Genomic DNA, 12,400 nt, shown 5'->3' with positions numbered 1-12,400 from the left:
CCCACTTGAGAGGGGATCCCGTGAATCTTACCACTTCTCTCAAGGCATGGAGTTTTCTGCTTGTTTTTTTTTTCCAGTAAGGGTTATTTGGTTGAGGTTAGGTTTTGGATTTCATTTTGTTTTGTTTTTCTACCACTTACTTTGTGGCTTCCATGTTGTCCCCATGTCCTCCTTCCTGGCTGTTTTCTCAGATTTCTTTAAGACATACGGTTTTGTGTGTGTGTCCCAAGTGTGGTTTTCAACACGGGACCCATTTTATGGGCCCCTTTTCCATGCTTTGGTGACTTGATCCTTCTCTGTTCCCCAAACTGGGTCCCAAATATTCTGCTTTAGGGGAAAAAAATCAGTTGAGGGACACAAAAAATGAAGACTATTGTCTTCATTAACCAACAAAGAGGTGATGAGATCAAGGGGTCAAGCAACAGGCCTATGTTGTTCCTGAAACTCACCCGCCTGTCTTAAGGGTTCTTGTCACTAGACTTCTGCTATGTCTTTGTTTATTCAGCATGACTCCCCTGCAAAGGCACAACAAGGGAACACAATGATAACCACAAAAGTTCTATGGTGGGATTTTGCCACTGTGGCATCGAGGAAAGGCCAGGAAGTGACATCAGCAGGTCATACCCCCCATCTGATACTTCTCAAGTCATCTCAGCCCACTTGGGGTTCACTAGCTTTTGAACTATATACCCAAGAAGCTATAAGCCAAGTCGATGGTCGTTCAGGTGGACCCTGCAGTGTCCTGAGAAGACAGCATCTCTTTACCAGGCAGGACTGGACACTGAGGAGGCTAAGGTGACCCTGTCTCCATCACAGAACAGGGTGAGAAGTTATATGAACACAAAGGCTAAAGGAAAACTCATTTCTTTCTTTATTTCTTTTTTTTTTTAAGATTTTATTTATCTATTTGGCAGACAGAGATCACAAGTAGGCAGAGAAGCAGGCAGAGAGAGAGGAGGAAGCAGGCTCACTGCTGAGCAGAGAGCCTGATGCAGGGCTCGATCCCAGGCCCCTGAGATCATGACCTGAGCCGAAGGCAGAGGCTTTAACCCACTGAGCCACCCGGGTGCCCAAACTCATTTATTTCTTGAAGCAGTGTTATGAGCTGGGTTGCGTCCCCCTAAAATTCATATGTTGAAGTCCTACACCCTCGTACCTCAGAATGCAACTCCTTAGAGTTTTTAAAGAGGTGATTAAGTTCGAATGAGGTCATTACGGTGGGCCCTAATCAGATAACACCGGTGTCCTCCTAACAAGAGGAGAGTTGGACACAGACATGTGTAGAGGTAAGATGCCATGAAGGAAGGAAGAAAATGGCCATCTACCCAATAAGGAGAAAGAGCCCGCCAACAACTTGAGTCTGAGGACTTCTAGGCTCCAGACTATGAGAAAATTCATTTCTGTTGTTTAGGCCCCCCAGTTTGTAGGACTTTGTTACATCAGCCTGAGCAAGCTCCCACACAGAGCTGACCCTCCCCACTGGAGGAGGCCAGAGTCTGGCAGAGCCAACAGGATTCACGGACAGACCAGTTGTGAGTGTGAGGGAGCTGGCTGGGGGTGGGGTTGGGACCAAGGACGACTCGAGGTGGTTTGGCAACTGGAAGAGTGGAGTTGTCATTTATTGAGTTGGAGAGGAGGTTTGGGGAACAGATGTGTTCCGTGTTGACTGTGCTGAGTTTGGGTTGTCCATTCAGTATCCAAAAGGAGTCTCCAAGAGGCAGCTAGACATATAGTCTCAGGGGAGAGGCCCGGTCTAGAGTGAAAAATTTAGAAAATGCTGTGGACTGAATGTTTATGTCCTCCCCAAACTCATATGTTGAAACCCTAATCTCCAAAGTGACTATATCTGGGAATGGGGTTCCAGATTAGGGAGGTTCTAGATTAGGTTGGATAAGGTCATGAGGAGGAGCCCCCAGGATAGGACTCATGCTTTCATAAGAGGGAGAGAGAGACACCTCCTTCTCTTCACACCCAGGAACCAAGGAAAGGCCATGTGAGGTCACAGCAGGAAGGTGGCCATCTACAAGTCAGGCAGAGCCCCCAGCAGGAAACAGATCAACCAGCAACTTGGCCTTGGACTTCTAGCCTCTTGAATGGTGAGAAATAAACAGTTGCTGTTGAAGCTCTCTGGTCTGTGGCACTTTGTCATGGCAGCCTGAGCTGACTTAGAAGTTAGAAGCATCTAGATGACATCTGACACCAAGGATCAGAGAATAACACCAAGACAGTGAGTGACGTGAGACATCTGAGGACAGGCTGGGGTCTCCCAGGGCTTGCGGTCAGGAAAATGAATTTTCCTGATTTTTCTGCTCCTGAGTCGTCCACTGTAAGCAGCATCTATGCCATATAGAAGGAAGAATGGATGCTGTGATAGAGAACCAATTTTGTAAACCCCATATTGCAATGTTTGTTTGTAATCGGATGTTTGTAATCGGATGCTAACTTAAAGTGTCCTCTAATGGTTAATGAAGACAATAGTCTTTATATTTTGTGTCCCTCAACTGGTTTTTTCCCCTAAAGCAGAATATTTGGGACTCAGTTTGGGGAACAGAGAGGGATCAAGGCACTAAAGCACGGAAGAAGGAAATTTGTTTGAGATATTCAGATTTTCAAATGCTGAAACCCCAATTATGTTTAATGTTCTGTAGAAGCAAGAGAGAGGGAGGGAGTGCTTCCAAAGGTAATGAGAGAAAAGAAAGGATTTCCTCAAAGCTACAAAAGAAAGAGGAGCCTGCGGTCCCACAGGCAGTGGGAATCCTGCCTCACCTGTGGTCTCTGGCTTTGCCAACAGTGCCTCTGCCCCTCAGCAGAACTGTAGCCCGGGCCAGAAACGTGGCCTGCAGAGGGTCTCCCTAACACTTTGATGCTACCCGACCTGCTGGGACTCTTATTATCCTGCAAGAAGGGTGGAGGAGGGAGTGAAGTAAGCACAACCCCCACCCCACACCCTACACCCCCTGGGAGGTGAGTTTCTTCCTGCCTGGTGGGATGAAGTTTGGAATAGAAATTGATTTCGATGATATTTTTTGCATGCCTGAATTTGGAAACAAATACAGGATTGTTTCTACTGTGGAACAAAATCAAAGTCTGTTCATTCTACCATAGGAAAAACTCAAAGTCACAAGTTAATTACAGTGCGGATCTCTTTTGATGGCTGATTTGTGAGAACTGAAGAAAGATGTAGGAGTGTTCAGCATCAAATGACATTAAGTTGGTCAATGAGATCATTTTGAGGCACTAGATGGTGGAAAGTTATTTGGATGACTAGATCACAAACACTGAAATGGGAGAATTTTTGAGAGAACGAGAGGCCTCTCCTTAGGAAATGATTTAAAATAAGAAATTGATATCCTCTGTCCTTCAAGAAGCCTGGGGGGATTGACTAGATGCCATTAGAAAATCCTTATTCGGTCTTCTAATTTACACCAAAGGAAACCAAACTAAATAAAGGGATAGACACACATAAAGTTCTCAAGTCAGAAAAGGCTTTAGGGAAACAGTAAAGCATAAATCAGAAATTTTTTCCATTTAGGTTGCAGAAAAAATGCTGAGAGTGTCAAGGTTGAATAGGGGGGAAGCATAGTTTCAAATTTTGGATAGTTAGCTCAGTTTGGAGAAGTGTAATGCCAAGAAAATGTGAGAAGTTTGAAAAGGTTGTTTAAGGATGGATCATGATGGTGCAATTGCACGTCAATACGCATAAAAAGGAAACATAGCGATATTGGTAGAAAGATGTCTATAGTCATAAAAGCATTTTGAGCCAGACATCCTAGTTCCTCCGCTCTTTTATCTGTCATCTTTGGGTTATGATTTGCATATTGTGGGTATCTCATGGCTATTACAGGAATGAATGAATGACGGTGTATCAGGACCACGGGGGCCCGTAAGCAGTGTGAGTTCCTTCTGTTAAGGGCAGAGGGCTTCTACTTCTCTGCCTGTCCATTCCTCTACCCACCTCCTTGCTCCTCCCAGGGGAATCACTGACTTACTGAGTTGTATGGACAGCAGGTGGGACCACACACTCTGAGAGGTTGTATTTCTCCCGTGCAGCTGGTGGACCACAAAGGATATGAGTAAACAATCATAAGGGAGGAATTACGACAAGATGTGAAATGTAGGAAAAGACGTACAAGTTCACAAGAAGGAGAAAGACGAGGAAACCAACATTCGCTGACCTATCATTTTCAACCTATCGGACCTGCCACAAAGTTAAATGTGGGGACCCACACCTCCCCACCCCTGCCCTCTCTGATGAGGAGGTGGGGAAAGAGAAACTCTCAGACATCGCTGGTCTCACTGTAAATTGCAGCAACCCTCTGGAGAGCAATTTCACAATTTCATCAATATTATAAATGCACAACCTTCTGACACAACAGTTCTGTGCCTTGGGAAATTCTCCAGTAAGGTTGTATTCATGCTTGTGCCGAATGGCACGGACAAGATTATTCATGGCAGCACTGGCTCTAATACAGGATAAGAAACAAATCCCCGTCAATGAGTAATTTAAAAAATCATTTCTGGTGCAGTGTGCCTGGGTGACTCAGTCAGTTAAGGTGTCTGCTTTTGGCTCAGGTCACGATCCCAGAGTTCCGAGATTGAGCCCTACATGGGGCTCTCTGCTAACCACCGGGAGTCTGCTTCTCCCTCTCCCTCTGCTGCTCTACCCCATCCCCCACCCTGCTCCTGCTCTCTCTCTCTCTCTCTTTTTCAAATAGATAAATAAAATCTTTTTAAAAAAATAAAAATAATTTCTGGTGCATCCATATAATGGAATACCAGCTGTGAAAAAATGAGGTAGCTCTTTAGGTATCGATATGACATTATTTCCAAGATTTTCCCCAGGGGGAAAAAAAAATCAAGTTCTACATTTTCTATTTTAAAAAAAGAAGAAGAAGGAGAAAAAAAAAGAATGTAATCTGGATTCTTTTGAATTCCCTAGAAAGATAAAGAAGAGACCATTGGCGGTGGTGCCTCTCTGGGGGTGGGGGTGGTGGATTGGGAATTGAACAATGGGGGGTCAGGGTAAGAGGAAACTTGAACTATCTCTTTGGATAGAATTTGACTTGGAACCATATAATGTGTTCTTTTTTGAAAAGTTACAACAGGACGATGACATCACACTCAGTCACCCTTGCTGGAGCTTCTTATATCTTGGGGTGACCTGGAGGGGGTGAGATCCCACCATTTGGATTTAGGTTCTAAATTAAGCCTCTGCTCCAACCTGATCTCCCTGAGCTCAGGATAGGTCTGAGGTCAGTTGTTCTTTGCAACCAGACTGTGCATTAGATTTTCCTAAGGAGCTTTAAAAAATTCTGCTCCCAGACTGCACCCCAGACCAGTTACACCAGGATCTCTGCAAGGGATAAGAATGTCAGTATTGGGGTGCCTGGGTGGCTCATTGGGTTAAAGCTTCTGCCTTCGGCTTGGGTCATGGTCTCAGGGTCTTGGGATCGAGCCCCGCATTGGGCTCTCTGCTCAGCAGGGAGCCTGCTTCCTCCTCTCTCTCTGCCTGACTCTCTGCCTACTTGTGATCTGTCAAATAAATAAATAAAATCTTAAAAAAAAAAAAAAGATGTCAGTGTTTTTTCAGCTCCCCACCTCTAGATGATTCCATTATGTACACAAGTTTGGGAACCAGTAGCCTATGTAAATTATAACTTCCTCCTTTCATATACTTACCTCCTAGGTCTCTCTGTCCCTCTGGGACTTTACAGGTACCTGCGGTGACCAGCAGGGAGTGTCCAGGCATATCTAACTCCCTTGCCTGAAACATCTGTCACTAGGAAATTGTGAAAAACAAACAAAAAGCAGATCCCCAAACCATCTGCTAGAATATTGAAGTCCTCCAGTTAGAATCAGCTTGACAAATCAAAGATTAGTACCAGGTTCATATGTTCCATGAATTTAGAAATTCCTTGCTAAACAATTTGTATTTAAAAATATGTATTAGAATATATAGCAAAGGGGGCACCTGGGTGGCTCAGTGGGTTAAAGCCTCTGCCTTCAGCTCAGGTCATGATCTCAGGGTCCTGGGATCGAGTCCCGCATCTGGCTCTCTGCTCAGCGGGGAACCTGCTTCCCTTCCTCTCTGCCTGCCTCTCTGTGGCCTACTTGTGATCTCTGTGAAATAAATAAATAAATAAATCTTAAAATATATATATATATATATATATATATATATATATATATATATCAGTGAGATCATATGATAAATGTCTTTCTCTGATTGACTTATTTTGCTAAGCATAATACCCTCTAGTTTCATCTACATTGTTGCAAATGGCAAGATTTCATTTTTTTAATTGCTGCATAATATTCCAATGTATACATATACCACATCTTCTTTATCCATTCATCTGTCTGTGGACATCTGGACTCTTTCCATAGTTTGGCTATTGTGGACATTGCTGCTATAAACATTAGGGTACAGATTACTTCGGATCACTACATTTGTATCTTTGGGTTAAATAACCAGTAGTGCAATTGCTGGGTTGTAGGACAGCTCTATTTTCAACTTTTTGAGGAACTTCCATGCAGTTTTCCAGAGGTGCTGCACCAGCTTGCATTCCCACCAACAGTGTAGGAGCATTCCCCTTCTTCTGCATCCTCACCAACACCTGTCGTTTCCTGACTTGTTAATTTTAGCCATTCTGACTGGTGTGTGGTCGTATCTCACTGTGGTTTTGATTTGGATTTCCCTGACACCGAGTGATGTTGAGCACTTTATCATGTGTCTTTGGCCATCTGGATGTCGTCTTTGCGGAAATGTCTGTTCATGTCTTCTACCCATTTCTTGATTGGATTATTTCTTCTTTGGGTGTTGAGTTTGATAAGTTCTTTATAGATTTTGGATACTAGCCCTTTAGCTGATAGGTCATTTGTAAATATCTTCTCCCATTCTGCCAGTTGTCTTTTGGTTTTGTTGACTGTTTCCTTTGCTGTGTAAAAGCTTTTGATCTTGATGAAGTCCCAATAGCTCATTTTTGTCCTTGCTTCCCTTGCATTTGGCGATGTTTCTAGGAAGAAGTTGCTGCAGCTGAGGTCAAAGAGGTTGCTGCCTGTGTTCTCCTCAAGGATTTTAATGGATTCCTGTCTCATATTGAGGTCTTTCATCCTTTTTGAGTCTATTTTTGTGTATGATATAAGAAAAGGGTCCAGTTTCATTCTTCTGCATGTGGCTGTCCAATTTTCCCAACACCATTTGTTGAAGAGACTATCTCTTTTCCATTGGATACTCTTTCCTGCTGTGTTGAAGATTGGTTCACCATAGAGCTGAGGGTCCATTTCTGAGTTCTCTATTATCTATTCACTGATCTATGTGTCTGTTTTTGTTCTGCTACCTTACTATCCTGATGATTACAGCTTTGTAATGGAGTTTGAAGTCCAGAATTGTAATGCTGCCAACTTCGGTTTTCTTTTTCAACACTCCTCTGTCTATTTGGGGTCATTTCTGGTTCCATCCAAATTTTAGGATTATTTGTTCCATTTCTTTGAAAAACATTGATGGTATTTTTAGAGGGATTGCATTAAATTGCTCTAGGTAGCATAGACATTTTCACAATATTTGTTTTTCCAATCCATGAGCATGGAATATTTTTCATTTCTTTGTGTCTTCCTCAATTTCTTTCATGAGTATTCTATAGTTTTCTGAGTACAGATATTTTACCTCTTTGGTTAGGTTTATTCCTAGGTCATTCCAAATCTTATGGGTTTTGGTGCAGTTGTAAATGGCATCGACTCCTTAATTTCTCTTTTTACTGTCTTCTTGTTGATGTATAGAAATGTAACTAATTTCTGTGCATTGATTTTATATCCTGATCCTTCATTGAATTCCTGTATGAGTTCTAGCTCTTTTGGGGTGAACTCTTTTGGGTTTTCCATATATGCAAAGAGTGAGAGTTTGACTTCTTTGCTGATTTGGATGCGTTTTCTTTCTTTTTGTTGCCTGATTGCTGAGGCTAGGACTTCTAGTACTGTGTTGAACAGCAGTGGTGATAGTGGACATCCCTGCCATGTTCCTGGCTTAGGAGGAAAGATCTCAGTATTTCCCCATTGAGAATGATATTTGCTTTTCATAGATGGCTTTTATGATATTGAGGTATGTATCCTCTATCCCTACACTGTGAAGAGTTTGATCAAGAAAAGATGCTGTATTTTGCCAAATGCTTTTCTGCATCTACTGAGAGTATCATATGGTTCTTGTTTTTTTTGTTGTTGTTGTTGTTGTTGTTAGTGTACTGTATCACATTGATTGATTTACAGATGTTGAACAAACCTTGGAGCCCAGGAATAAATCCCACTTGGTTGTGGTGATTAATCCTTTTAATGCACTGTTGGATCCTATTATTCGCTAGTACTTTGGTGAGAATTTTTGCATCCAAATTCATCAGGGATATTGGTCTATAATTCTCCTTTTTGGTGTGATCTTTGTCTGGTTTTGGGTTCAAGGTAATGCTAGCCTCATTAAGTGAGTTTGGAAGTTTCCCTTCCATTTCTATTTTTTCTTTGAACAGTTTCAGAAGAATAGGTATTAATTCTTCTTTAAATGTTTGGTAGAATTCCCCGGGAACGCCATCTGGCTCTGGGCTCTAGTTTGTTGGGAGATTTTTGGTTACTGCTTCAATTTCTTTGCTAGTTATGGGTCTGTTCGGTCTTTCTATTTTTTCCTGGTTCAGTTTTGCCACTTTATACATCTCTAGGAATGCACCCATTTCTTCCAGATTGTCTAATTTGTTGGCATATAGTTGCTAATAATATGCTCTTATAATTGTTTATATTTACTCAATGTTGGTTATGATCTTCATTCATGATTTTATTTATTTAGGTCCTTTCTCTTTTCTTTTCCATAAGTTTGGCCAGGGATTTACCAATCTTATGAATTCTTTCAAAGAACCAGCTCCTACTTTTGTTGAACTGTTCTAATGTTCTTTTGTTTTCTATTTCATTGCTTTCTGCTATGATTTTTTTTTATTATTTCTCTTCTCCTGAGGGATTTAGGTTTTATTTGCTGTTCTTTCTCCAGTTCCTTTAGGTGTAGGGTTAGGTTGAGTATTTGAGACCTTTCTCATTTCTTAAGAAAGGCTTTTAGTGTTATATACTTCCCTCTTAGGACTGCCTTTGCTCCATCCCAATGATTTTGAACAATTATGTTTTCATTTTCATGAATTTTTAAAATTCTTTAATTTCCTGGTTGACCCATTCATTCTTTAGAGGATGCTCTTTAGCCTTCATATATCTGAGTTCCTTCTAACTTTCCTCTTGTGATTGAGTTCGAGTTTCAAAGCAATATGGTCTGAAAATATGCAGGGAATGATCCCAATCTTTTGGTACCAGTTGAGACCTGATTTGTGACACAGGCTGTGATCTGTTCTGGAAAATGTTCCATGTGCACTAGAGAAGAATGTCTATTCTGTTGCTTTAGGACGGAATGTTCTGAATATATCTATGAAGTTCATCTGATCCAGTGTGTCATTTAAAGCCTTTATTTCCTTGTTGATCTTTTGTTTGGATGATCTGTCCATTTCGGTGAGAGGGGTGTTAAAGTCCCCTACTATTATTGTATTATTGTCAATGTGTTTCATGATTTCGTTATTAATTGGCTTATATAATTGGCTGCTTCCATAAATATTTACAATTGTTAGATCTTCTTGTTGGATAGACACTTTAAGTATGATATAGTGTCCTTCTCCATCTCTTATTACAGTCTTTGGTTTAAAATCTAATTTGTTGGGGTGTCTGGGTGGCTCAGTGGGTTAAGCCTCTGCCTTCAGCTCAGGTCATGACCTCAGGGACCTGGGATCAAGCCCCATGTCGGACTCCTACGTAGCGGGGAGCCTGTTTCCCCTTCTCTCTCTACCTGCCTCTCTGCCTACTTGTGATCTCTGTCTGTCAAATAAATAAATAAAAATCTTTTTAAAAATCTAATATGTTTGATATAAAATATAATTTGTCTGATATTTCTTTTGATGTCCATTAGCATGGTAAATTGTTTTCTACCCCCTCACCTTAAATCTGGAGGTGTCTTTGGATCTAAAATGAGTCTCTTGCAGACAGCATATTGGTGGGTCTTGCTTTCTTTTTTTTTTAAGAGTCTTTTTTCTTTTTTTTTTTTTCTTAAGGTTTTATTAGAGAGAGAGATCACAAGTAGACAGAGAGGGGCAGAGAGAGTAGACAGAGAGGGGCAGAGAGGGGAGGAAGCAGGCTCCTTGCTGAACAGAGAGCCTGATGCGGGCCTCAATCCCCAGACCCTGGGATCATGACCTGAGCCAAAGACAGAGGCTTAACCCACTGAGCCACCCAGGCACCTGAGTCTTGCTTTTTTATCCAATCTGATACTGTGTCTTTTGATTGGAACATTTAGTCCATTTACATTCAGGGTAACTATTGGAAGATATGAATTTAGTGCCATTGTATTGCCTGTAAGGGGACGTTTACTGTATATTGTCTCTGTTCCTTTTTAGTCTATTTTACTTATAGGCTCTTTCTTTGCTTAGAGGACCCCTTGCAATATTTTCTGTGGGGCTGGTTTAGTGGTCACAAATTCTTTTAGTTTCTCTTTGTCCCGGGATCTTTTTTCTCTCCTATTTTCAATGACAGCCTCATTGGATAAAGTATTCTTGGCTGCATATTTTTCTCATTAAGTACTCTGAATATATCATGCCAGTCCTTTCTGGCTTGTCAGGTCTCTGTGGATAGGTCTGTTGCCAATCTAATGTTTCTACTGTAGGTTACAGACCTCTTGTCCCAAGCTGCTTTCAGGATTTTATCTTTCTCTTTGAGATTTGTAAGTTTTACTATTAGATATTGGGGTGTTGACCTATTTTTATTGATTTTGAGGGGGGTTCTCTGTACCTCTATTCTTTCCTTTTTAAAGATTTTCTTTATCTCAGAGAGAGCACCAGCAGGGGGAGGGGCAGAGGGAGAGAGAGAAGCAGGCTCCCCACTGAGCAGGAAGCCCGATCCAACCCGAGGCTTGATCCTACAACGCATGAGATCATGATCTGATCCCAAATCAAGAGTCAGCTGGCCACTCGACAACTGAGCCACACAGGGCCCCCTGGTATTTTATTTTTTATAACAGCTTTGTGGAGTTAGAATTCATATACCATACAATTCACCCATTTAAAAAAAATGATTTATTTATTTATTCTAGAGGGACATGGGTTGGGGCAGAGAGAGAGAGGGAGGGAGAGAATCTCAAGTAGACTCTAACAGAGCTCTGAGTCCAACATGGGATGAGATCTCATGACCCTGAGACCATGACCAGAGAAAAAAGCAAGAGTTAGATGAGTAACTGACTGAGCCACCCAGGTGCCCCCAATTCACTCTTTTACAGTGTACAATGCAACAGCTGTTAATATATTCACAGAGTTCCACAATCAACTTAAGAATATTTCATCACCCCAAAAAGAAACCCCAGATCCCATTTCCCTAATTCCTTTAATTCCTTTCTAATTCCTCTACCTTGAAGCAACTTCTGACTTCCCTGTCTCTGTAGATTTGCCTACCCCCAAGATTTCCCATAAATGCATTCATATAATCCGTAGTCTATTGTCACTGCCTTTTCACTGCAGTGTGTTTTCTAGGTTCATGGATGTCGTAACATGTCAGCATTTCATTCCTTCTTATTGCCAAACACTATTCTATTTATAGGTAGGTCACATCAGGTTCATCCATTCATCATCTGATAGACATTCAGGTCGTTTTCACGTTTGGGCTGTTCGATAATGGCTCCTATGCACACTCATGTAAGCTTTTTTTTTTTTTTTTAAGATTTTATTTATTTATTTGAGAGAGAGAGAATGAGAGGAGAGAGGTCAGTGGGAGAAGCAGACTCCCTGCTGAGCAGGGAGTCTGAGGTGGGACTCAATCCCAGGATTCTGGATCATGACCTGAGTCAAAGGCAGTTGCTTAACCAACTGAGCCACCCAGGCACCCCTAATGTAAGTTTTTATGTGGACATATAATTTGGGGGCACCTGGGTAGCTCAGTTGGTTAAGCATCTGACTCTTGATCTCAGGTCTTGATTTCAGGGTCTTGAGTTCAAACCCCACATTGGGCTCCACACTGGGCATGGGGCCTACTTAAAAAAAAAAAAAAAAAAAAGACATATGTTTTCATTTCTCTTGGGTATATACCTAGAAGTGGAATTCATCATTTTATGATACACATTCCAAGCATACAAGATGACAAAATTTTATAGTGAACATGTTTCTAGCCACCAACATTCTATAATTAACATCTTATTCTCCTTCCTTTATCACTTCTTTCTCTCTCGCACCAGCCACCCACCAGCTGACCTTCTTTTTAAATCTGTTTCAAAGTGGTATAACTATTCTTCCTCTTCAGTACTTAACGTGAATAGCATTTGCTAGAGTTCAAAATTTGCTGTTTCATTTCT

Source organism: Mustela lutreola, chromosome 13 (genome assembly GCF_030435805.1).
Source record: "Mustela lutreola isolate mMusLut2 chromosome 13, mMusLut2.pri, whole genome shotgun sequence".
Lineage (NCBI taxonomy): Eukaryota > Metazoa > Chordata > Mammalia > Carnivora > Mustelidae > Mustela > Mustela lutreola.
The sequence above is the reverse complement of the archived record's forward strand: the minus strand, read 5'-3'. Positions refer to the sequence as shown.